This window comes from Bombus fervidus, unplaced genomic scaffold (assembly GCF_041682495.2).
Source record: "Bombus fervidus isolate BK054 unplaced genomic scaffold, iyBomFerv1 scaffold0035, whole genome shotgun sequence".
In the NCBI taxonomy this organism is placed as follows: domain Eukaryota; kingdom Metazoa; phylum Arthropoda; class Insecta; order Hymenoptera; family Apidae; genus Bombus; species Bombus fervidus.
Window position 1 is genome coordinate 23,073 of NW_027212598.1, and position 23,627 is coordinate 46,699.

The window sequence follows — 23,627 nt, forward strand, 5'->3', positions numbered from 1 at the left end:
CCCATGGCTATTTCCAATTTTAACGATTTCAAAGATCTTTATCCGATTATAGCGACCGAACAGAAAGAGTTTCTTGGAACCTTTAAATTTTTATCAAAAATTTACATCAAATGTCTAGCTATTGAAACTTTCTCTTCTTGTTGCCATTATATTTTCTGGTATAATTAGAAGTAAAAGCTGTATTAAAAATTTTTATATATCTATCAGAATTGCTTATTCGCACGTTGAAATTATTCTGCTATACCTACATCATTATAAGTTATTGCTGCAGGATAAATATGAAATATTAATTATAAAATATTAAATATTAAATATTGAATATTAAATATAGAATATTAAATATAGAATATTAAATATTAAATATTAAAAATGGAACATTAAATATTAAATATTGAATAATAAATATTAAATATTGAATATTAAATATTAAATATTAAATATTGAATATTAAATTTTGAATATTAAATGTTGATTATTAAATATTAATTGTTGCATTAATTGTTTGAGTGCAGACTGCCCCCTGCGGCGGGAGTCCGCGAGTAACGAATGCCATCGTTGAGGACACAGGCTGCCTTTTTAAATAAATATCAATATAAATTGCATTTATAGATTGCACTGTTATAACATTCTTTTGATTTTTGAACGTCTCGACGATCTAGCGAAAATTTTCCATAACATTTCTCAGGGGTTACGAGTAAACAAGTGCGTTTTCCATTGGCTCCTGTGATTTACAATACTCCGCCCGGAATGTCCCCACTACGGCCAAACGAGTTTTCCACTGGTACTAGTGATTCGTAATTCTTCGGCCAGAATGTCCCCACTACGTTAACAGCCGATTTGTTAGGGCTAGCAAAATTTTCGTATCTTCGCAATAGTGGACCTGTTAGTTTCGTTTGTAACGTGGTCGTAGCAACAACGGAGTGCAAAGACATATTTTACGTAATCGCAAATATCGCGGAGTAACAAGTGTACTTTTCAAGAAGCGTTCAGAAGGTGAGCCATCTTTCATTTTTCTGTTCTCCATTGTCGTTCGCTAAGAAATACACGTGTATCGTTCATAGGCTAATGAAAGAATCTCGAGCGCGAGTGAGCCGGTGAAAATTGATAAACGTTTATAAATATGTCCTTAGCCCACACGGCTAGCTTTTTTTAACACGTCACTTGTTTAATAATTCGATTATATGTTATTATATTAACGAAACATCTTTCGTTTTTTGTATAAAATATCGCGTGATAGTCAGTCGACGCTCGATATCGATAAAAAAGAAAAGTATAAAATTTTTTGATTATTAGATGAAGGAAATTAATATGCAAAACAATGTTATTTGTTAATATATACAATACGATAGTCAACTCTTGATATTAATGACGAAAAAAGGCAAGAGTAATTTTTTTATGCCACACTGTTTAGCTTATATGAACATATAACACTCATAAAAAATAAAATTGATTATTTCATAACTATCGTTGAGCTTAAATAAAAAATATCTTACGAAAGCGCGAGTCTCTCAACGTTACTCTTTACGAAAAGAATAAACCAAACGCAATGTAATTATTAACACTTAGCCAACCGCGCGCGCCACAGCGAGCTATACGCTATTTCCACCGCGCTCGGACAAGCAACCCATACGCTGTCCACCGTGCATTTTTTCAAGTATCGAGGATTAATTTTCACTACTTAAAAAACAAAGAACTTTAAAAATTATTTAAGTGGTCAGTTATATTTTGCGGTGATAATTTTATTTAACGATTTTACATATTGTTTATACAAAACATCAAATTGAAAGTATATTCAAAGTATAAAAAAATATAGGTAGAATTAAAAACATTAAAGATGACTAAAGATAAATAACACGATTTGAATATCTTTTTAATTAAGTTTAACGCCGCTAAATTGGTTAACAAAACAAAAAAAAAAAAAAAAAAAAAAACGCGTTGCTAAAGTCAAAAAAGGGTATCTTCCCGTTCGGTCACGCAGCGATGTTCTTCGTAGGAGGAAAAACTCCCTATTATGTTGGCTAAGTGTTAAAATCATTCGATTTCATCGACCGATAAGAAATTACAAAGTATAAATTTTACACAACATTCAATAACATAACACGTTATATTTTACAGGCCGAATTAGTTAAACCAGATGAAATGTCGGCGAATGAGTTACACAGACATGGAAATTCTTCGGCCGAAACTCCGGAAATCAATCAAATTCCAATACTATCGGAGAATCCGATAGAATCAAAAGTGGAGATCAATCCGAATTACGATAGTTATCAAAAGGGCCGAGACGAGCGATCGCAGGCAACCGTTCCACGTCCACAGATCATTGTGAAATCGTTCGATATGTCGAACATCGATTGTGACGTACAAGTGGTCGAACTCAAGCAGAAAGCAGATGAAACATTTTTTCCTCCGGAAGAGACCCACACGAACAACATGAACAGCTCTTTGGGGGTGTTATGCGATTCAAGAGAACAACGATTTATGGAGAAGGTAGAGGATAGAACTTACCGGAAGTCGAATCTGGAGAATTTCGATGATAAATCTTATGCTGTTAGCTTACTGTTGAACCTGGGCAGAGCGAATAATGTCCCAGAAAATGAAAGAAAGACATCGGGCAAGAGAAGGTATGTGCAAGAAAATTTGCAAGATTTCGAGGGCCTCAAGAGGTTCAAAACCGATGGCGAGTTGGAAGATGAGGAATCTAAATACGACTCGTATTCCGAAGACGATGATTATGATAAACGGTACGATGACAGTAAGCAGGAAATGTCAGTGTCTATAATAAACGCGAATAATAATACAAGTGGAAGCTTAGATTTTTCTGCTGAAAACGATATTTGTACCGATAACGAAGATAATGATATGTTAAATGACGCTCCCCTTGCTACTAGTACTCCTTATCATACTGCACGCTACGAAAGAGAAGAAGACTTTGAAGAATATGAAAGAAAGATATACGAACAATTATACGGAATCAATCATACGAGTGAAATTTCTAGCAGCAAGGAATCTACTGATTTGTTGATTATTGATGATAATCTATCGGATTCTGATGCTGAAATGCACGATAAACAAATATGTTCGGATGACAGAATGATGGAGAACGACTCGTATTCCGAAGACGATGATTATGATAAACGGTACGATGACAGTAAGCAGGAAATGTCAGTGTCTATAATAAACGCGAATAATAATACAAGTGGAAGCTTAGATTTTTCTGCTGAAAACGATATTTGTACCGATAACGAAGATAATGATATGTTAAATGACGCTCCCCTTGCTACTAGTACTCCTTATCATAATGCACGCTACGAAAGAGAAGAAGACTTTGAAGAATATGAAAGAAAGATATACGAACAATTATACGGAATCAATCATACGAGTGAAATTTCTAGCAGCAAGGAATCTACTGATTTGTTGATTATTGATGATAATCTATCGGATTCTGATGCTGAAATGCACGATAAACAAATATGTTCGGATGACAGAATGATGGAGAACGACTCGTATTCCGAAGACGATGATTATGATAAACGGTACGATGACAGTAAGCAGGAAATGTCAGTGTCTATAATAAACGCGAATAATAATACAAGTGGAAGCTTAGATTTTTCTGCTGAAAACGATATTTGTACCGATAACGAAGATAATGATATGTTAAATGACGCTCCCCTTGCTACTAGTACTCCTTATCATAATGCACGCTACGAAAGAGAAGAAGACTTTGAAGAATATGAAAGAAAGATATACGAACAATTATACGGAATCAATCATACGAGTGAAATTTCTAGCAGCAAGGAATCTACTGATTTGTTGATTATTGATGATAATCTATCGGATTCTGATGCTGAAATGCTGAAATGCACGATAAACAAATATGTTCGGATGATAGAATGATGGAGAACGACGAAGATAGCAGACATGAGGATAGAAGTCATATCTTGGGAGAACATCTTGATTGTCACGATTATAGAAATTTGCAAGGGAAACTCGACGCAAAGAAGTTTATCGCTAGAAAAGGACACATCGATAATGAGCCAGACTGGCCGAATATGGATGCTAAGGAACTTGAGATAAGAGTCAGGATGGCTGACATTTAAAGACAATATAGAGAAAAGCTGAAGGAATTGTCTAAATTGAATCGGAAGAGAGATAAGATGATGATTCCTGGAAGACCGCGCAAGAAGAGACATTCTTCTAAGTGAGTCAAATTCTACACTCTATTATTAAATCATTTTAAATAGTAGATATAACGTAGATATAAATTTTGCTATTTCATATATTTATGTTAGAATGCATGTGCTAAAGTATTTTTTTATAGTATATCATGTATTAAATTGAACTTTTTAAAGTAGTAAACAAGAAAGAAGAAACATAGAATTTCCATTTCTAGCTTTGGGAAAATTTTCCCACTTCATACTTTCACAAACGAAGTCTTATATGAAATTCTTTATACGAGATTAATGTAAAAAGATTTTGTTTCACATTATTAACTTACTTTTTCACGTAGGATCGTTCCTTTCTCGTAACGACTAAGACAATTTTTATAGTTTGGAAAAAATATAGTTTATAAACATATATATATGCAGAATACTTTTCTTACTGCAACATTTCTTGAATAATTTAATGGAAAAAATCTTGATTAAAATTTTAATAGAAAATCATTGAATTACCGTCAAAATGATTAATAAAACATGATTAATAATGTTTACAGTTCCGATAACGGTCTGCTCACATCCCTACCGGCGTTACTACAATCGACGTCTTCACCCCACAAATCTGCATCGCAATCGTCGGACGGAGCTCCGCAGCCATTAGCTTCAGCTGTCCTAGCTATGTAACGTTGGTAAAACTGGGTGAACAAACGAGCCACATTAAATTACTGGATAGTATACCAAGTATTCCTATGCCCGTTGCACCAGTTGCTTCGCCAATCACAGTACAACCATCGAACAAATTGCCGCAAGAGGACGACGAGAAAAAGGCCGGCCGGGAAAATCCAACATAAAATATGAAAAAAAGAAAACAACAAGAAAAATCAGAATCCGACTATTAAATAATCAAAAATAACAGAACTTCAATAGCTTATATTTGTAATTATAATTCATAATTTTAGAAGTTAGGACAATTCTGTTATTTTTGACAAAATATGATACCAAATTAAAACGTAAGGAATTGTTAAAAACGAAAGAAAAATGAAAAAAAATAAAAAAGAATTATTTTAATGATGAAAAGTTACTTATCTGTAATGCTGAAATTAAAAATGTATATAATGTATAAGTAATAATAATAATATATATATATCATATCATGTATTATATAAATTTTAATAAATATATATATAAAAACATAATATAATGTATCATATATATATAACATGTATATTAATTATATTGTAATGATAATTAAGATTTTTATCAATATATTTCATATATATGATTTTTTATTAATTTTATTAATTTTTAAATTTCGAATATTTTTATGACATCAGTTTATGATAACAGTCAAGTTCAGTACCACTAAATTAGTTAATAAAAAAGAAAGAATGCGTTGTCAAGCTCAATATGGGATATCTCCCCGATCGATCAGACAGGAATGTATTTTAAAGTAGGGAAATCTCCCTATTCGTAAGCTAAGTTTTAAATGCATGAAACTAAGGAGACTATAATATATATGTATAAATAAAGAATCTTTTCCCAATAAAGACCGCGGCACCACCACCGCCACCACCGTCATAGAAGCGCGCGGCGAACGAGCTGTCAGCTGAGGAGGGTCTGGATCCCCCCTCAGACTCGCACGACGGCCCAGGGAACGTGGCACTAGGGGGTGAGTGGTCCCCCCCTCGCTGCCCAGCTTAACCAGGATGCCTCCCACAACAACAAAGGGAGACGACGACGAAGGAGTGTCGCGGAAGTATATCGAAAGAAAGGAACCGGGACACTCCTGACAAGCGTTGTAACGACCACCGTGGGGTTTTAGTCGGTAAGAGTCCGACACTACCCGCCGCCTCCCAGAGGGCTGCCGGGCGTCCATGAGGATTTCCCCACGTAAAAAAAAAAAAAAAAAGTTGCTAAGAAACCTGTGAGTAAAAGTTCCTTGGTGGGCTATCTTTTATCGAAGAATGGACATCTTCAAGCAAAAGTGAGTTTTGCTTCTAGCTTTGTTTATTAGATGCTTGAGATATATAAGATACACTATATCTATAAAATATATGCAACACAGTATAAAGAAAGATATATGAATTTTAATTTTATTATATTTATTATACATAATTGTTACGACCGTTCGCGGAGAGACGCGGTCGCGAGGAAAACGCGTCAGCGAGAGGCGTAAATTCTCGCTACGATTCGTATAATCGACGCCGCGAAATAGTCGTTCCTCTTGTTTCGATTATGATAACAAGGGTGGTTCAATGAATTTAACACTGTTTTAACAGGTTAATATAGCTTGTATTTTTAACAATAAATTAAATAATAATAAAAGCGCCACAAATTATTTAGCGATGAATACAGTTAATGCGTTACAGAAATTCGACTCGATATTTGATATTTCTCGATATTCGTTAGACTAAGCGACTTTGTTCGTTAGAGCTCTCGATGTATGCAGTTAGACTTTTCAAATGAGACCGATTGCCCTTAGACCGATTCCTTGTCTTTCGGGGAGACAACCCCCACTACGCTCGAATCACGCCACCGCTCGCGCCGATGATCACGTAGGCCGACTTCTTTGTGAGAATGAAATAACGGACCGAAATCGACGTTTCTAGAACTCGCTGCTTGGTGACGACTATGCGCTCGTCGATACATTGTATGTTTTTCGTCGGGCAGATAAGACGATCCGTCTGCGACGCTGTAGGACCGCGAGCGACGGTTAGAAATACGATCTATACTAAGCCTCGTGGCGTAACAATAATGTTCTATTTTATTTTATAATACTGCAATTATAAAATAATGTCATTAGAAACTATAATTTTATAGTATAGTATATAGTATAGTATAGTATAGTATAGAATAATATAATACGTAATTATTAGGTTGTCCAAAAAGTTCTTTTCGTGTTTTTAATAGGAGGTAAGTATAAAATATATTTCCTACCTTTCTTAAATGATGTACGATCCTTTCTCTTCTGTCACCTTTTGCCATCTCTCCAGGAGTCTCATAATGTCATTTTTCCAAAATTCTCTTGGCTTACTTTTTAAATATTCTTCCAGACCGGTTTTCACTTCGTTTACTGATTTGAATTTTCTATCGCGAAAAAAATTTTTTCGAGAGAGGAACAAATAATATTCCAATGGTACAAGATAAGGGGGAGTATGGAAAATGTGGTAAAACATCTCAATCAAACTGTAGAATTTTCGTTCGTACTGCTAAAGAAACGTGTGACCTCGCGTTATCGTGGTAGAACACGATGCCACGTCTGTTCACCACTTCAGTATGCTTTGCGATAATGGCTTTCTCAAGCTTTTCGAGTTGCAATATTTTTCACTGTTGATCGTTTGCTCTTTCGGAAATAATTCGTAGTAGAGGATACCCTTCCAGCCCTAGCAAATTGAAAGCAGCACCTTCTTCGGGTAAAATCCAGGTCTTGCTACCGTTGGAGAACGCTTATGTCGACTCGACCAAGATCGTTTGCGCGCAGTGTTGTCGTAGAGAATCCAACTTTCATCTCCAGTAATTAACTTTTTTAAAAATGGCTCTCTTTTGTTGCGTTGAATTAGCAAATTGCATGTCGAGATTCGATTCAGGAGATTGCAGTTCCGGGGGTCATGGGGACCCACACTTCGTAACGATTAACGTACCCAAGCTTCGTTGCTCCAACGATATCCTACGAAAGGGTTAAAACGCTACGTCTTTATAATATAAACTGCTACATTCAACTATTACATTCTGAATCGTTACCGACGAACGAACGTTACGATTTTACAAAAACTGTGAAACTCTCTTACGATTAGAACACGTTCGCACCATGTTCGAACTGTTCGATGCACGCGTTTCTCCGTCTCTTCGCTCATTGTGTGTCCGATGGACGCGTATGCTCAGAAAACTGGTTTACATTTCGAATTATCGGGAGACGGTGAGGGGCGGGTGCAGAGGTGGAAAAAAAATCGTCTGGAGCATAAAGTATGCGATGCGGCGAGGCGATCGAAATTAAGAATAAATCGTTAGCAGGCGCGCGTCTGTACACGCGTGCACGGATCGTACGTGCACGCGGAGGACAACCGCGCGATATATGCGAGTTTTTATTACCGCCTCGATAATAAAGCCCATCGAGGAAGACGAAAGCTCCGAGAACTTTCCCCAGTTAACCCTGGCCATTTACGCGTTCTAGCCGCGGCACAGAATTCCATCCTTTCCCGCAAACTTTAATTTTGACTTTACCACCTCGGCCCGTTTACGAATATACGTTTTATTTTCGAATTCCCAGATACTAGTCTTTCTGATCCGAGAAAATTGAACCACTAGATCAATATTTTAGTTAACGAACGAATCTTTCAAGCAATAAAGAAGTTTTATTTTCGTATATTTTCAAAAGGTCCAAGGGTCAAACAATTGTAACTTCGTACAAAGAATATAGAAGAAGGCCCGCATAAATTCCAAGTACAAAGTAGTTGGGTTATTTCCGTTCCTTAATCCTTATGTGTACCTATTCTCTAATACCAAATATTGTACAAACTATTAGTTAATTTACTGACTAGTTAATTTACGGTACAAAAAATCATTAGGGACTCTACTTATAGTACGGATTGCAGAAGAAAATACGAATATTAAACTTGGATTAACGCTAAGTCGTTAGAATACCCACGGAGAGGAAAAGAGACCGGTCGAGTGTGGGGTCCCGCAGGGATCGGTATTTTTTTTTTTTTTTTTTTTTTTTTATCGTGGGGAAATCCTCATGGACACTCGGCGCTGCGTAGCAACGACCGTGTAGTGTCGGACTCCTACCGACTAAAACCCCACGGTGGTCATCCCGACGTTCGGAGGTGCACCCGGGGTCTCTTGCGAATCACTACCGAGTGCAGCCTCGTCGTCTATCTCCCTGCCGTTGTAGTTGTCTAGGGAGGCATCCCGGCTTGAGTTGGGAAGCTAGGGGGAACCACTCCTCCTAGCGCCACGTCCCCTAATCTGTCGCACCCGGGGCAGCGACGGCGGCGCCGCGCCCCTGCGTCGTACGGAGCCCCTGCGACGTTGATGCGATGATCTACTGGGATCGGCTCTTCTCTTCCGGTCCCTCTCTGCCCGCTCCTTTCTCTGCATAACCTCCTCGCAGTAGGCGCGGACAGCGTTAAACTCCCGGGGCCCTCGGAGCATGGCCTCAACGACCGCTTCCGGAGCCAACCTCTCGCCGATGTCGAGCTGCAGGACGCGCCGCGGTTCCGCCCACGCTGGACAGAACTCCAGCGTGTGCTGTGCCGTGTCCTCCTCTTCCCCGCAGTGGTGACAGGTGGACGTCACCTCCCGCCCGATCCTCAGCAGGTACTCACCGAAGACCCCGTGTCCGGCGAGCATCTGTGTCGTCCTGAAGGTGAGCGGAACCCCGCCTTGATCTCTCCAAGCCTCCCAATTGGGAAGCACGGCGCGGACGGCTCGGTGTGGCCGCCTGGCGTCCTCCTCCATCAGCTGGGAGCGCCACCGCTCCCAGGCAGGGATCGGTATTGGGACCTATTTTGTGGATCACGGCATATGACTCAGTTCTCCGATACCCCATGCCAACGGGCACGGACGGATAGGTTGCCAACTTCGAAGGTATCGATATGCGGGCAGTTTGTTTGCTGAAAGGTATTTATCATACGGCATCTTTCTTTGTTAAAAATTTCGTCACCCTCGACTTCCCTCGCGTCCAAAAACCTACGCGCGAACCTAACATTAAATTATAATATTAAAATCCATGCGTGTATAACAATTGTCGTGACGTACAGCGTCATAGAGGTTTTACACGCACGTGACACATGCAAAGGGAACCGACTACGAATTCATTACGGATCGGGTTAATGATCGTTACCTCATCCCGTAGGTGACGTCCGCGCTGCAACCGCCCCATTCCCAGCCATTTGCCCGCAATTCCTTTCTCGTCCTGTATAAAGAACACCCAAACTTTGACGAAGAAACGTTTCATTAAATTGGAAATTAGGTAAGTGCACGTCGAGAAATTTCTACGTCGTTCGGCGTGAAATTTTTACGAGGAAGCTATATCGCTGTATGTAACATTTGTGCTTCTATTCGAAGAAATTCGATTCTTAATCAGATGTTATCAGGTCGTTTGAAAATGTTGTATCGTTTTTGCGAACTGATATCATCCAACGATCTCTTATCAACCCTCCCATGGAATCGTAATTTCACGCGATACAGCAACTAGAACGACCTTCGAATATACTTTCAAGTACATACATAGCCGCTTTGATAACCAGCGTTAACCGGCGGAAAAAAAGAAATGTAAATGCAACGACAACGAGTTTACCTTACGGTCGGTTCACAACCGCAAACGGTCATGTTGCCTCTGCTGCAAGCAGCGGTCACGGCGTACGTTACACCCGCTGAACTTATTGCGCACGTGAAAGCTGCTTGAAATAGATCAGTGAGAAATTTCCTCTTAGATCTAGCATCGAAGCAATCCAGTCTGTCCAGTTTGCACGATAGGTAGGAAACGTGTATAGGGATTTTCAGCTATACGTAAAAACGTGGTAAGGACGCGTGACAGATAGAGTTACGATAGTCGGTACCATCCTCGGAACAATACAAAGAAGAGCAAGCTGTTTTTGAAAGAAAGCGTTAATTGTCTGTCCCGGTGCACCTAGACTTACTCTTTTGTTCGTTCGAGAGGTGTTTGGTAATCTTTCGATAAAACGTTAAAACTATTGTTGCAAAGACTCGCGTTGAATCTTTCAGCGTATAATCTATTTTCTTTTTTTTTTTTTTTTTTTCTTTCTATAAATCCTATTTTCCAACGTTTCACGAATAGATACATTTATGTAACGATTAATAAGGTTTGGTATTTTTGAATTTTTAGATACTCGTTACAGAGCGAAATGACTATACGCGAAATTATTCCGCGTAGAATTCCTAGTATTTTCCAGTTTTATTCTAATTGTCGTAATTTATGCAAATAGAATTCTATCGATTCCAACAACTTGGCTGCGAATGACTGTGCAAATCTATATTTGTACGAATCCGTTTAAAGAACTAGAATCTAAGAGATTCGTTTCATCTGCTAAATACGACAACGAGTATTTCGCTTTTAACGTTTTACGTACTCTTGCATATTATACGCGTTCCTCAAATTTTCTACAAACGCAAAAATATTCGCAGTCTTTAATTCAGCTAAAAAGGCGCGACTTTCTCCGCAAATGTTGTAACTTTGGGTTATTGCCTTTACTTCGTTTTACATTCGCGAAGAAAAGCTACGTTCTTTGTTGCGCGATCTGAAGATGGCATTTACTAAGTGCGAGGCTGTATTTGTGCCCAATTCGTCCGCGTGGCGCACGTTTTAATCCACACCGCGCGATCCGATCTACTTCATTTCGTCGACAAGCATGATACATCAACGGCGCAAGCCCACACTGTCCCCTGGCGTTTCCGTCACGCTAATTTACAGCTTTCCGACACACGTAGGGTCGCGCAAACCGCTAGCGCAATTAATTACCCGCGGAGATCTTTCGGCTCGTTTGCCATGCTGAATGAGTTATCGCCGCCTTCCTTTCTTCTCTCGATGTTGCCTCTTTTTTTCTCCTTTCCTTTCGCCTCGGCTCGGTCGCTCCTCGTTCCAAACACCTACGCGATACCTTCCCGCGTCCAGGTTGAATTTGCGCTCGCTTGGCAGCCATCAACCTAGGCCAACTTTAATTCGAACGTCAGGTTCGCCTTTTACACCGACGCCTAATTATCGCGTGAAATAAAACAGAAAAGAGCCATCCGATGCATCTGGAGGCGATTTTATGCAGTTTGACAAAGCAATCTTCACGATGCATCGAATACCGTGGTACGGTTTTACACAACGTGGCTTTGATTTCTCGATTAGGGGTTTCGCTTAATTTTTATTGCCCTAATGCAACGACAAAGTAGATTCGATCTTTTCAACTTCGATGAACTAGTTCCGTAGGTATCTATCCTTTTTCGTAAATGAAACAATTTCCAAACATTCTTTGGCCACGTTCTCTATTCGTTCCTTCGTTAACAATTTTAACCATATTACGAAATATCCGTTTGCAGATTTGCACGCTAGTTGTGAATTGCTCGTGCAACATCCTTAGCGTTGACTTCTTTTTCGTAAATGGAATCGTTCTGTAATATTCCATCGATAATGATTTTAAATCCTAGAAACGTTACAAATTCCTCGTTCGCGAATCTATTACTGTTCATAGTCGTAGAGACTGCCGGCCATAAATTTGTAATCATTTGTATTCTATACGATGTATACTATGTAACGTAAATATAAAGTATATCATTGCGTTGGCAAGACGCGAAATTCAAAAGATCCGATAATAATTACAACGAATCTTTCTAAGAGCGTAATCGCAAGAAAATATCGATCGATGTTTGTTACGTTGGTCGAATCATAAAATTCACGGTCACGCGTTCATGTGCATCGTGAAAGCGAACAGAGGTATGTACTAGGTGACATGTACCTTCCAGTCATTTGACGTGATTTTTACCGCTGATTCTGATTGATCCACGTTGTCGGGGCAGTTACCTTGAAAGCAAAGATCGGTACACCGGTTCTTGTTCCACGATCGAAATTGTTTCGGAAATAGAAACAGTAAAATATCGAACTCTTAATAACCGAACACTTTTGTTTTCTCGCAGAAGCATAAAGCAGAAGCATGGAGCAGAAGCATGGAGCGGAAGCATGGAGCGGAAGCATGGAGCGGAAGCATGGAGCAGAAGCATGGAGCGGAAGCATGGAGCGGAAGCATGGAGCAGAAGCATGGAGCAGAAGCATGGAGCAGAAGCATGGAGCAGAAGCATGGAGTAGAAGTAGGGAGCAGAAGCAGTCATGACTACAAACGAAGTTCTAATAGCAAAAGCCGATGCATTATACGAGCAAGAACAATACCAGGAAATACATAACCTTCTAATAAATTATAAAGTAATTACATTATGTATATCACTTACAAATGTATATAACAAAACTGAACATTTGTATAGGATAGCGGTGATATTGAAATTATATAGCGTTTGTGTAGAGCAATGTATAAATTGTCTAAGACTGTGAGTGAAGAAGATGGAAGGAAATTAATTTTCGAGGATTATGATTTAAATTGAAGCACTTGAAATAAAAGAGGATAATTGGGCTGCACGCAAATGGGCATCGATTCTTCTTAATTGTAAGACTCTTTATGAAGGAGTAAAGGCACAAATTACAGAGTCATATAATATTAAGAAACGTATGCTGGTATATTTCATGATAATATATTAATATTTCATTCCTTGACACGATGTCAAGCAATTGTATCAAATATGTTTAATATCGCAGAGAGCAATGGAACAAAATTCAAAAGAACCAACACTTATGTACATGTTTGGTACTTGGTGCTATCAAGTTGCTGATTTAACATGGCATCAAAGTAAAATTGCAACTGTAATATTTGGAGAACCATCTTCATCTTTTGAGGAAGCTCTAAAATATTTTGAAACAGCAGAGGAAATTGATGACAATTTATATTGTCAAAATTTATTAATGTTGAGCAAAACCTACTTAAAATTAAATCAAAAAGAATTAGCTATGAAATATTTAAAAATGGACCTTCAATATCCTGCAAAGAACGAAGATCATCGAGATGCTAAACAGGAAGCACAAAAGATGTTAAAGAAATTTTAACAAATTTGACAGAAATTATAATCTATTATATGATAAATGGCTATTATTATAGGATATGGGATTGAAGGGATAAAGTAAACTTAGAATCTATCTTTTAAGTAGAGTATAAAATTTATTTACTATAAAGTACAGTACAGCTTATGTGTGATGAGCTTTTTATACGCGACATCTAAGATATTAATAACAATTTGAAGATTTAAGACTACTGTATACATGTATATTTTATAAAATGTTTTATTTTAAAATTTAATATGTAGCAATGTATTACGTTATATGGTATTACGCTATAACGTATCAGGTTATGTAGTATTACGCGATAACATATAACGTTAAATGGTATTACGTTATAACGTATTACGTTGTACAGTATTACGAGATAGAATATAACGTTATATGGTATTATGTTACAAAGTGTTACGTTATATAGTATAACGTTAGAAGGTATTACCCTTTAACGTATTACGTTATATAGTATTACGCGATAACGTGTTACGTTATATAGTATTAGGCTATAACATATATCGTTATGTGTTATTACTTTATACAGTATTAATCGATAAGTTATAGCATTGTATGGTATTTCGTTCTAACGTATTATGTTATATACTATAACGTTATATGGTACATCGTTATAACGAATTAGGTTATATAGTATTACGCGATAACGCAAAACGTTATATGGTATTACGTGAAAACGTATTAAGTAATATAGTATTACGCGATAACGTATAACGCTATATATCATTACATTATAACGTATAATGTTATATACTATTACGTTATAACGTACAACGTTCCGCACGATTACGTTATAATCTGTAAAGTTATATACTAATACGTAATAACGAAAAACGTTACGTACTATTACGTTATAACCTATAACGTTATAAGGTATTACGTTATAAAGAATAACGTTATATACTATTACGTTATAACGTATAACATTATATACTATTACTTTAAAACGTATAACGTTATATGATATCACCCTATATCGTACAATGAAATATACTATTATATTATAACGTGCGTCGATACGTTCTATTTCGTTATAATGTATAACGTTATATGCTATCTCCCTATTACGTATTATTTTGTATACTATTATGTTATATCGTACCACGTTACGTTCTATTACGTTATAACTTATGACGTTAAATACTATATCCTTATAACGTATAACGGTATATACTATTACTTTATAACGTATAACGTTATACACTATTACGTTCTAACGCATAAGGTTATATACTATGACGTATAACATTATATGCCATTACGTTCTAACGTATAACGTTATATACTATACGTTATAACGTATGACGTTAAATGGTATTACTTTATAATGTATAACGTTATATGCTATTACGGTATAAAGTATAACGTTTTATACTATTAGTTTATAACGCATAACGTTATAAGCTATCACAGTATAACGTATAATGTTATATGATATCACCCTATAACGTACTATTAAATATACTATTATGTTATAACGTGCGTCGTTACGTTCTATTTCGTTATAATGTATAACGTTATATACTGTTACGTTCTAACGCTTAACGTTAAACGCTATTACCCTACAACGTATAATATTATATAATATTATGTTATAACGTTTGACGTTACGTTCTGTTTCGTTATAACGTATAACGTTATATACTATAATCATATAACGTATAACGTTATAAGGTATTAATTTATAACGTACAACGTTATATTATATTACATTTTAACGTATTACGTTATATGCTATGATCTTATAACGTATAACGTTATATGCTATTACGTTATAAAGCATAACGTTATATGCTATCACACTATAACGTATAATGTTATATACTCCTACGTTATAACGTATGACGTTACGTTTTATTTCGTTATAACGTATTACGTTATATACTATTACGTTATAACGTATAACGTTATATACTATAACCTCATAACGTATAACGTTATATGCTATTACGTTATAAAGCATAACGTTATATGCTATCACACGATAACGTATAATGTTATATACACCTACGTTATAACGTATGACGTTACGTTCTATTTCATTATTACGTATTACGTTATATACTATTACGTTATAACGTATAACGTTATATACTATTTTCTCATAACGTATAACGTTATATTCTATTACGTTATAACGTATAACTTTATATGCTATCACCGTATAACGTATAATGTTATATACTATAACGTTATAACGTATAAGGTTGTATGATATTAACATATAACGTATAACATTATGTACCATTACGTTCTAACGATTAACGTTATATACTACACGTTGTAACGTATAACGTTAAATGGTATTACTTTATAATGTCTAACGTTATATGCTATTACCCGGAAACGTAAACGTTATATACTATACCCCTATAACGTATAACGTAATATGCTATTACGTTATATACAATAACCTTATAACGTATAACATTATATACTATTGCGTTCTAACGCGTAGCGTTAAACGCTATTACCCTACAACGTATGACGTTATATGCGATTATGTTATAACGTATAACGTTATATGCTATCACACTATAACGTGTAATATTATATACTATTACGTTATAACGTATAACGTTATATGCTATTTCGTTTTAACGTACAACGTTATATGCTATTTCGTTTTAACGTACAACGTTATATGCTATCACCCTATAAGGTATTATTTTATATACTATTATGTTATAACGCACAACGTTACGTTCTATTTCGTTATTACGTATAACGTTATATAATATTACGATATGACGAAAAACGTTAAATGGTATTAATTTATAACGTATACCATTATATGGTATTAAATTGTAACGCATAACGTTATAAGCTATCACACTATAACGTATACTATTACCTAATATTACGTTATAACGCTTGACGTTACGTTTTATTTCGTCATAACTTATAACGTTATAAACTATAATCTTATAACGTATAACGTTATATGCTATTACGTTATACAGCATAACGTTATATGCTATCACGCTATAACGTATAATGTTATTGTCACGTCGGAGGCACAAAAGATCGCGAAATTAACAAATCGCAGGTGATGTCCTCGCGCCGCGGCACGAATGAAATGATTCTTTCACAAATAGGGTGAAGGAAATAGAATTTGATACGCAAAGATCAATTTTATTATAGAGAATCCAGCAGAGTGACGGTTACAACAGATAGGTTCGAAATACTACAACAGACTGTATTTACGCTCGTTTGGGAAGGTCGCTCTACCGAGGATCTAGTCCCTTTAAAGGGGGTCTCGTTAGTCTATTGTTTCAACAGATGTGGCATTCATAGTGTTCGGTCTATTTATTTACTAAGCAGATGATTTCCTTGAGTGTGTGGCACGAGCAAAGTAATTTTGAACGTTGCAAGAAAAATTCTGTGGTTGCAGAATGGCAAGTGATGATTTACTTGTTTCTATTGGATATTGAATGCGTTTTGTAAATTGCTAACAAATAGTTATATATTAAAATATAACAAAATATATAATACATAATACAAATAAAAAATATATAGTATAAATATAAAATAAAATATATAATATATATAAATTAATTAAAAAAAATATATCTTAGGTAGTCCGAAAAGATTCTTTCGCTTCATAAGGTGATAATAGATGAACAACAATTTCTGTTTTATATTATTTTATTGAATTACGTGTGATCCATTTCGTTCTATTTCTATTATTATATTCGTGCATAATTCAATAAACTAATAAAAAACAAAAAAAAAAAAATTTTTTTTTTCTCAAATCTTACCAACTTACATTCAATTGGTTCGATACTTTTCGCTTAGGTAAAATTCTTTCAGTCGACACCAAATGGTAATTATTGACAGTAGTTTCAAATATTGACTATAGTTTCATGGTATAAGCAGGAACATCTGATAGTAATAAAATAAGTAATAACCCGAAAACGAAAAGAAGGACATATGCTGCGTACTTTCGGATTTTAGTATGTAAATCCGACGTTATCCCTCTGCTACCCCTCTCCTCCACCACCCCCGCCATAAACTCTGCCCTCGAACTGCGGAGGTGTTTTCATACAGATTTCCTCACGTAATAAGAAAACGGCAGAAAAGGATATGTTTAATTTTCTAAGTATTGTAGCTTAGGATTCATGTCAATAAAGGCCATTAACTCTGGTAGAAATTACCTATCCGAAGAAGAGTGCACATATCGTGTGCATGAAAAGGCTAACAATATATTAGGTTGTCCGAAAGGTTTCTTTTGTTTTATTTTCGTCTATATAGACTATCTAAAAATTACACCTAATGCGAGATTTGTTCTAATATTATCATCTTCTAATAATACTATGGCATTCTCATTTATAACAATTTTAAACATTTGATTTAATAGCAAATATAATCGTAACAGAGTTTACGTTTGTTTGATTTTAATGGATTTTAAAATAAGAAGCACGTATCTATTAATGTGAAATTTCTTCCATGATGTTTCAACGCGTTCTTTAGTACATTTAATTGTTAGAATTAAAGGTTTCAGAGGTAAGGGTTAAAATTTTTAATTAATTTAAAATCAGAAACATTGCATAATTAATCTCTCTTCTAAAGATTCTTCAAATTTCGTACATATCATAGAACAACAACAAAAATATTTCTTTCCTACCTTCAATTTCTTCCTCGTGTTTTCCCTTTCGAATTCGAGAACTCAATTTCGAATTCGAGACCTAATCTCAGAGCTTTGTTTGTCCTTCGGTAATTCATGTCTGGACATGATCCTTAATCATTTATGTCAACAGAAACATAATCTGTTGCTTATTCACCAGAAAGTGTGTTGCTCCTTGTTTATTCTGCTTCCTTACGACGTTCTACTTTTTCTAAGCACAGTTTCAAGAAACTTTTTAGTCGCAGTCTCGCTCGGGCAACCGAGGCGAACAGATGTGTGTAAGCAAACGTGTGCTCCAGTCAAGTGATTCAGAGAAGTGCTACGAATAGTGATAGTGACAAACAATGCAACAGCAGATATCAACGATCAAGATTGCAACCAATGGAGAAAAATATTACATAAAAGGGTCGTCAGATTTACCAGGCTTACAGCAACAACAGCAAAATAATAACAACCAAAATGATATGGAAATAGAAGAAATGGAAGAGCAGCGGAGACAGGAGGAGTGCAGACACGACAACAAAATAAGTTACCAGGACGAAAACTGGAAGCTAGCAAAGACTGGCAAAAAACGTAAAATAATTCCAGGCACAAATGCTGCAGGAAACCCAGATACAGGAAAGCAGCGATGGCTGCAAGAATTACCTTTAAGAAACTCCTTCAGCTCACTAACGGAAGAAATAGACAATGACAAGCAAAACCACAACTAAAACACCTTACATATCAAAATCACCACCAATATTTGTTGAGGCCCAAATAATAGACCCGCTTATTGATCTACTAAACAATATAGTCGGGAAGGATAACTACACAATAAAACAAACAAAATTAGAACAAGTAAAAATTCAAACAAACACCCCAGAAGTTTATAGGAAAGTGATAAATGAACTAAAGGAAAAAAATGCTATATACCACACGTACCAACTCAAAACAGAAAGGAGCTATAAAATAGTTATAAGAGGTTTACATCCAAAAACTAACACAAAAAAATTAAGTGAAGAATTAGGAAAAATTGGCCATGAAACAAGAGCAATAAACAATATGACAAGATACGATACGAAGCAACCATTGCCACTATTCCTAATAGAACTGGAACCCAGAACCAATAACAAGGAAATCTATGAAATCAAAAAAATACTAAATACAATTGTAACAGTGGAACCACCACGCTACAAAAAAGATTTACCACAATGCATGCGGTGTCAACAATACGGACACACAAAAAATTATTGCAACAGAAGCCCGGCATGTGTTAAATGTGCAAAAAATCACCTAACAATACACTGCCCATACACAAGAAAAATAGAAGAAGTTAAATGCTATAATTGTAACGGAAACCACCCAGCCAGCTACAAAGGACGTGAAATAAGGAAACAAATACAACGTAAACTGTTTCCTCCACTTCGCAACAGATCACACAATGACCATTAACCACAACAAAGTATAACGGATAACGAAACAACATTGAAAGCACAACACGAACTAAACGCTATAAGCAGAAACATAGATCCCCAAGGTAAACGAAGCTACGCACAAGTAACTAAAAACATTAGCAAACCAACGCTTGCAAACAATCAGAATGAAAACAATAACATCGAAGACGTTACAGACATCAAAGAAATGCTCAAACAATCCATTAAAGGTATGGAAATGTTAGGAAAAATGGTAAGTGATCTAAGCACAATACTAAGACAACAAGCACAACAAACAACAATCATGTTACAACTACTCACTAACTTGCTAAGTAAAAAATAGAGATGGACATTTTGAAAATAGCAGTCTGGAACTCCAATGGCTTGCAACAGCGAGCCCACGAAACTAAAATATTTTTGTATAAAAATAATATTGATATACTACTTGTCTCAGAAACACATTTCACCCTAAAAAACTACATGAAAATACCGTACTACACCATATACGATACCAAACATCCCTCAGGTAAAGCACATGGAGGAACTGCAATAATAATAAAAAACGACATCAAGCATCACTTACATAGTCAAACAAATCAAGAACACCTACAAGCAACCACTGTCACAATACAAACCAATGACAATTACTTCCAGATGTCAGCAGTATATGTACCTCCGAGACACAAAATGACACTTAAAAAATGGGAAGAGTACATCCAATCCTTAGGCGACAAATATATAGCGGCAGGAGACTTTAACGCAAAGCACACATTATGGGGTTCGAGAATTAGCACGCCGAGAGGTAGAACATTGGAAAAATACATTAGAAGCAGCAACCTCAACGTACTATCTACAGGAAAACCAACGTACTGGCCGACAGACCCCAATAAAATACCTGACCTGTTGGATTTTGCAGTAACAAAAGGGCTAAATGTAAGCAAATTAAAAATAGCAACCAGCCTCGAGCTTAACTCCGACCATACACCAATTATAATAGAATATACAAGCAAACCACTACTTTATAACAAGTCAGAGTCGCTTTGCAATAAAACCACCAACTGGCAAACTTTCAAAGAGCTAATCGAAAACAAAATCAACTACAATATCCCGTTGAAAACACCTGAACACGTTGAGCAGGCAGTAGCAACTTTGACAGAAATAATACAGGAAGCAGCGTGGGCAACCACCACCTATGAAACAAATAGCAGGCAATCAAAAATTATTCCGCAGGACATCCTAGACAAAATCAGGGAAAAAAGAAAAGCGAAAGCAAAATGGCAAAAACAGAGAACACGAGGAAACAAGAAAAACCTAAATAAACTTGCAAAGGAACTAAAGAATAAAATAAGGGAACATCATAATAACGAATTCTCAAAATTCATCGAATCACTATCCGCGCATGAGAATACCGACTACTCCCTATGGAAAGTCACTAACAAAATTAAGAAAACAGTAAAAACAATCCCAGCAATCAGAAAAATGGACAACACATGGGCCAGAACCAACGAAGAACAGGCAGAAGAATTCTCAAAGCACCTACAAAATATATTTTCGCCGTATGAAATTAATAACAGCATCCCTGGATGGCAAACAAATGAAGAAGTGGAAAATGCCAGCAACACAACTGATAAACGCTGCACCATACTCAGCACAACAGCGCAAGAAGTTACAAACTTAATTGAGGCAACAAAGACAAGTAAAGCACCAGGATTTGACTTGATCAATGGGAAAATCTTAAAAAACCTTCCCCCAAAGTGTTGTTACCCAAACCAAACAAAAACCCACATCTAACTGCATCCTACAGGCCGATATCATTACTACCTGCGTTTTCCAAATTATTAGAGAAAATAATATATAACCGCTTAAAACCAACAATAGAAAAAGAAAAACTAATACCGAACCATCAATTTGGATTCAGAAATAAACACTCCACAATAGAACAAATGCATAGACTCGTCAATGAAATCTTACAGTCGCTTGAAACAAACCAATACTGCACAGCACTCTTTATGGATATCGAAAAAGCACTCGACAAAGTTAACCATGAAAAACTTCTTCAAACAATCAAAAAGCAATTTCCAGAACAAATCTACAAACTACTCAAATCTTACTTAAACAACAGAACCTTTGTAGTAAAAATAAATGATGCATACTCTGAAATTAAGGACATCAAGGCAGGAGTACCACAAGGAAGTGTCTTAGGACCAATATTATACACACTATACACGGCAGATATACCAACAACTGTCAACAGTAAAACACTGACGTTTGCGGACGATACGGCCATACTAGTGAGGCATGAAAATCTAGAAACGGCCGCCGCACTACTACAAGAACACACTACAAAAATAGAAAAATGGCTGCAAAACAAACAAATAAAAGTGAACACCAGCAAGTGCAACCACATAACATTTACACTTAGAAAAGGAAAAACACCAGATATTCAACTGAACGGCGCCCACATAGCACAAACAAAGCAAGTCAAATATCTAGGAATAAATTTAGACACACGCCTACATGGAAGCACCATATAAAATCAATAATAAACAGAATAAGTGCAAAAAGGAAGCAGATGTACTGGTTAATCAATAGAAAATCTAAATTAAGCACAATGAATAAACTAAATATATACAAAACAATAATCAAACCAATCTGGGCATACGGAGTCCCACTATGGGGGACGGCAGCAATGAGTCACATAAGCAAAATAGAAATAGAGCAAGCAAAAATTTTAAGGACAATAGTTAACGCTCCATGGTACGTCAGAAATGAAGACCTACGAAAAGATCTAAAAATTCCAACAGTCAAAGAGGAAATCGCTAGATACGCAAAAAAGTACAAAGAAAGACTTGCAGCACACCCAAACCAGCTGGTTGCTGAAACAAATAAAACCAAAATAGAAAGAAGACTGAAGAGGAAGCATCCCGCAGACCTCGAAATAGAGATGCAATAGGAAACCTAGAAGATGGAACGCCGCTGGGGGTAACCATCCACATGCTATATTTTATTTATTTTTATTTTTTTATTTTTTTATTCTTTCATTCTCTAAGCTATAATATTTTACCAAATGTCCTTCTGGACAAATTGTAAAAATTTACCAAATAATCAATAAAAAAAAAAAAAAACTTTTTAGTCGCGGACTACGATATCGTTTATTTCTCCTTTTCTCTACCTTCTTTTCTATCTTATTGTTCTTCTTACGTTTTACGTTTTTTTTTTCTCTCGCTTCTTTCAATAAACCACGCTCCCATTTTTTCGCTTCTTTGTAAAATTGGTTTCCTTTATGAAATAATACACCTTATGGTTTTTTTACTAACTTTCTTTACGACGTGTTTTTCCAATTGAATTTATAGTTTCTGCTCGCTTACTTGTCGAACAAGACATATCTATATCTTTTTCACTGTTAAATCAGTATATTGTTTTTAACGATACCATGTGAAAATTATATTTTCACGATTCTCACAAATTTTATTATTTCCTTCACTAAATGAAGTTATATGGGAGAATTTGTTACGATTATATTAATTGACACTAACTGATAAATATTTGCAATTGCATTACGTAGGTATAGTTATCAAATAATTTTAATTACTACAGTTTTCTATGTATTTTTATATTTTGGCTTTTTCCATATATTACAAAATCTTCAATTTTCTAAAAGAGTTTAAAAGTTCATTTATATTACTAGTTAGCATTCAACACAATATTTTAAATTTATTTCGATTTATGAAACTCTCAACTGTAGTAATAGTAGTAAGTAG

At 35.9% G+C, this 23,627-nt stretch overlaps 1 long non-coding RNA gene across 1 annotated transcript; it reads left to right on the forward strand.

The window, feature by feature from the left end:
• The first annotated feature begins 12,996 nt into the window (after nucleotides 1–12,996).
• LOC139997183 (uncharacterized) lies at nucleotides 12,997–13,349 on the forward strand. Its single transcript, XR_011802620.1, has 2 exons — nucleotides 12,997–13,077; nucleotides 13,137–13,349. It is a non-coding gene; the product is annotated as an uncharacterized lncRNA (long non-coding RNA).
• The last annotated feature ends 10,278 nt before the right edge of the window (nucleotides 13,350–23,627 follow it).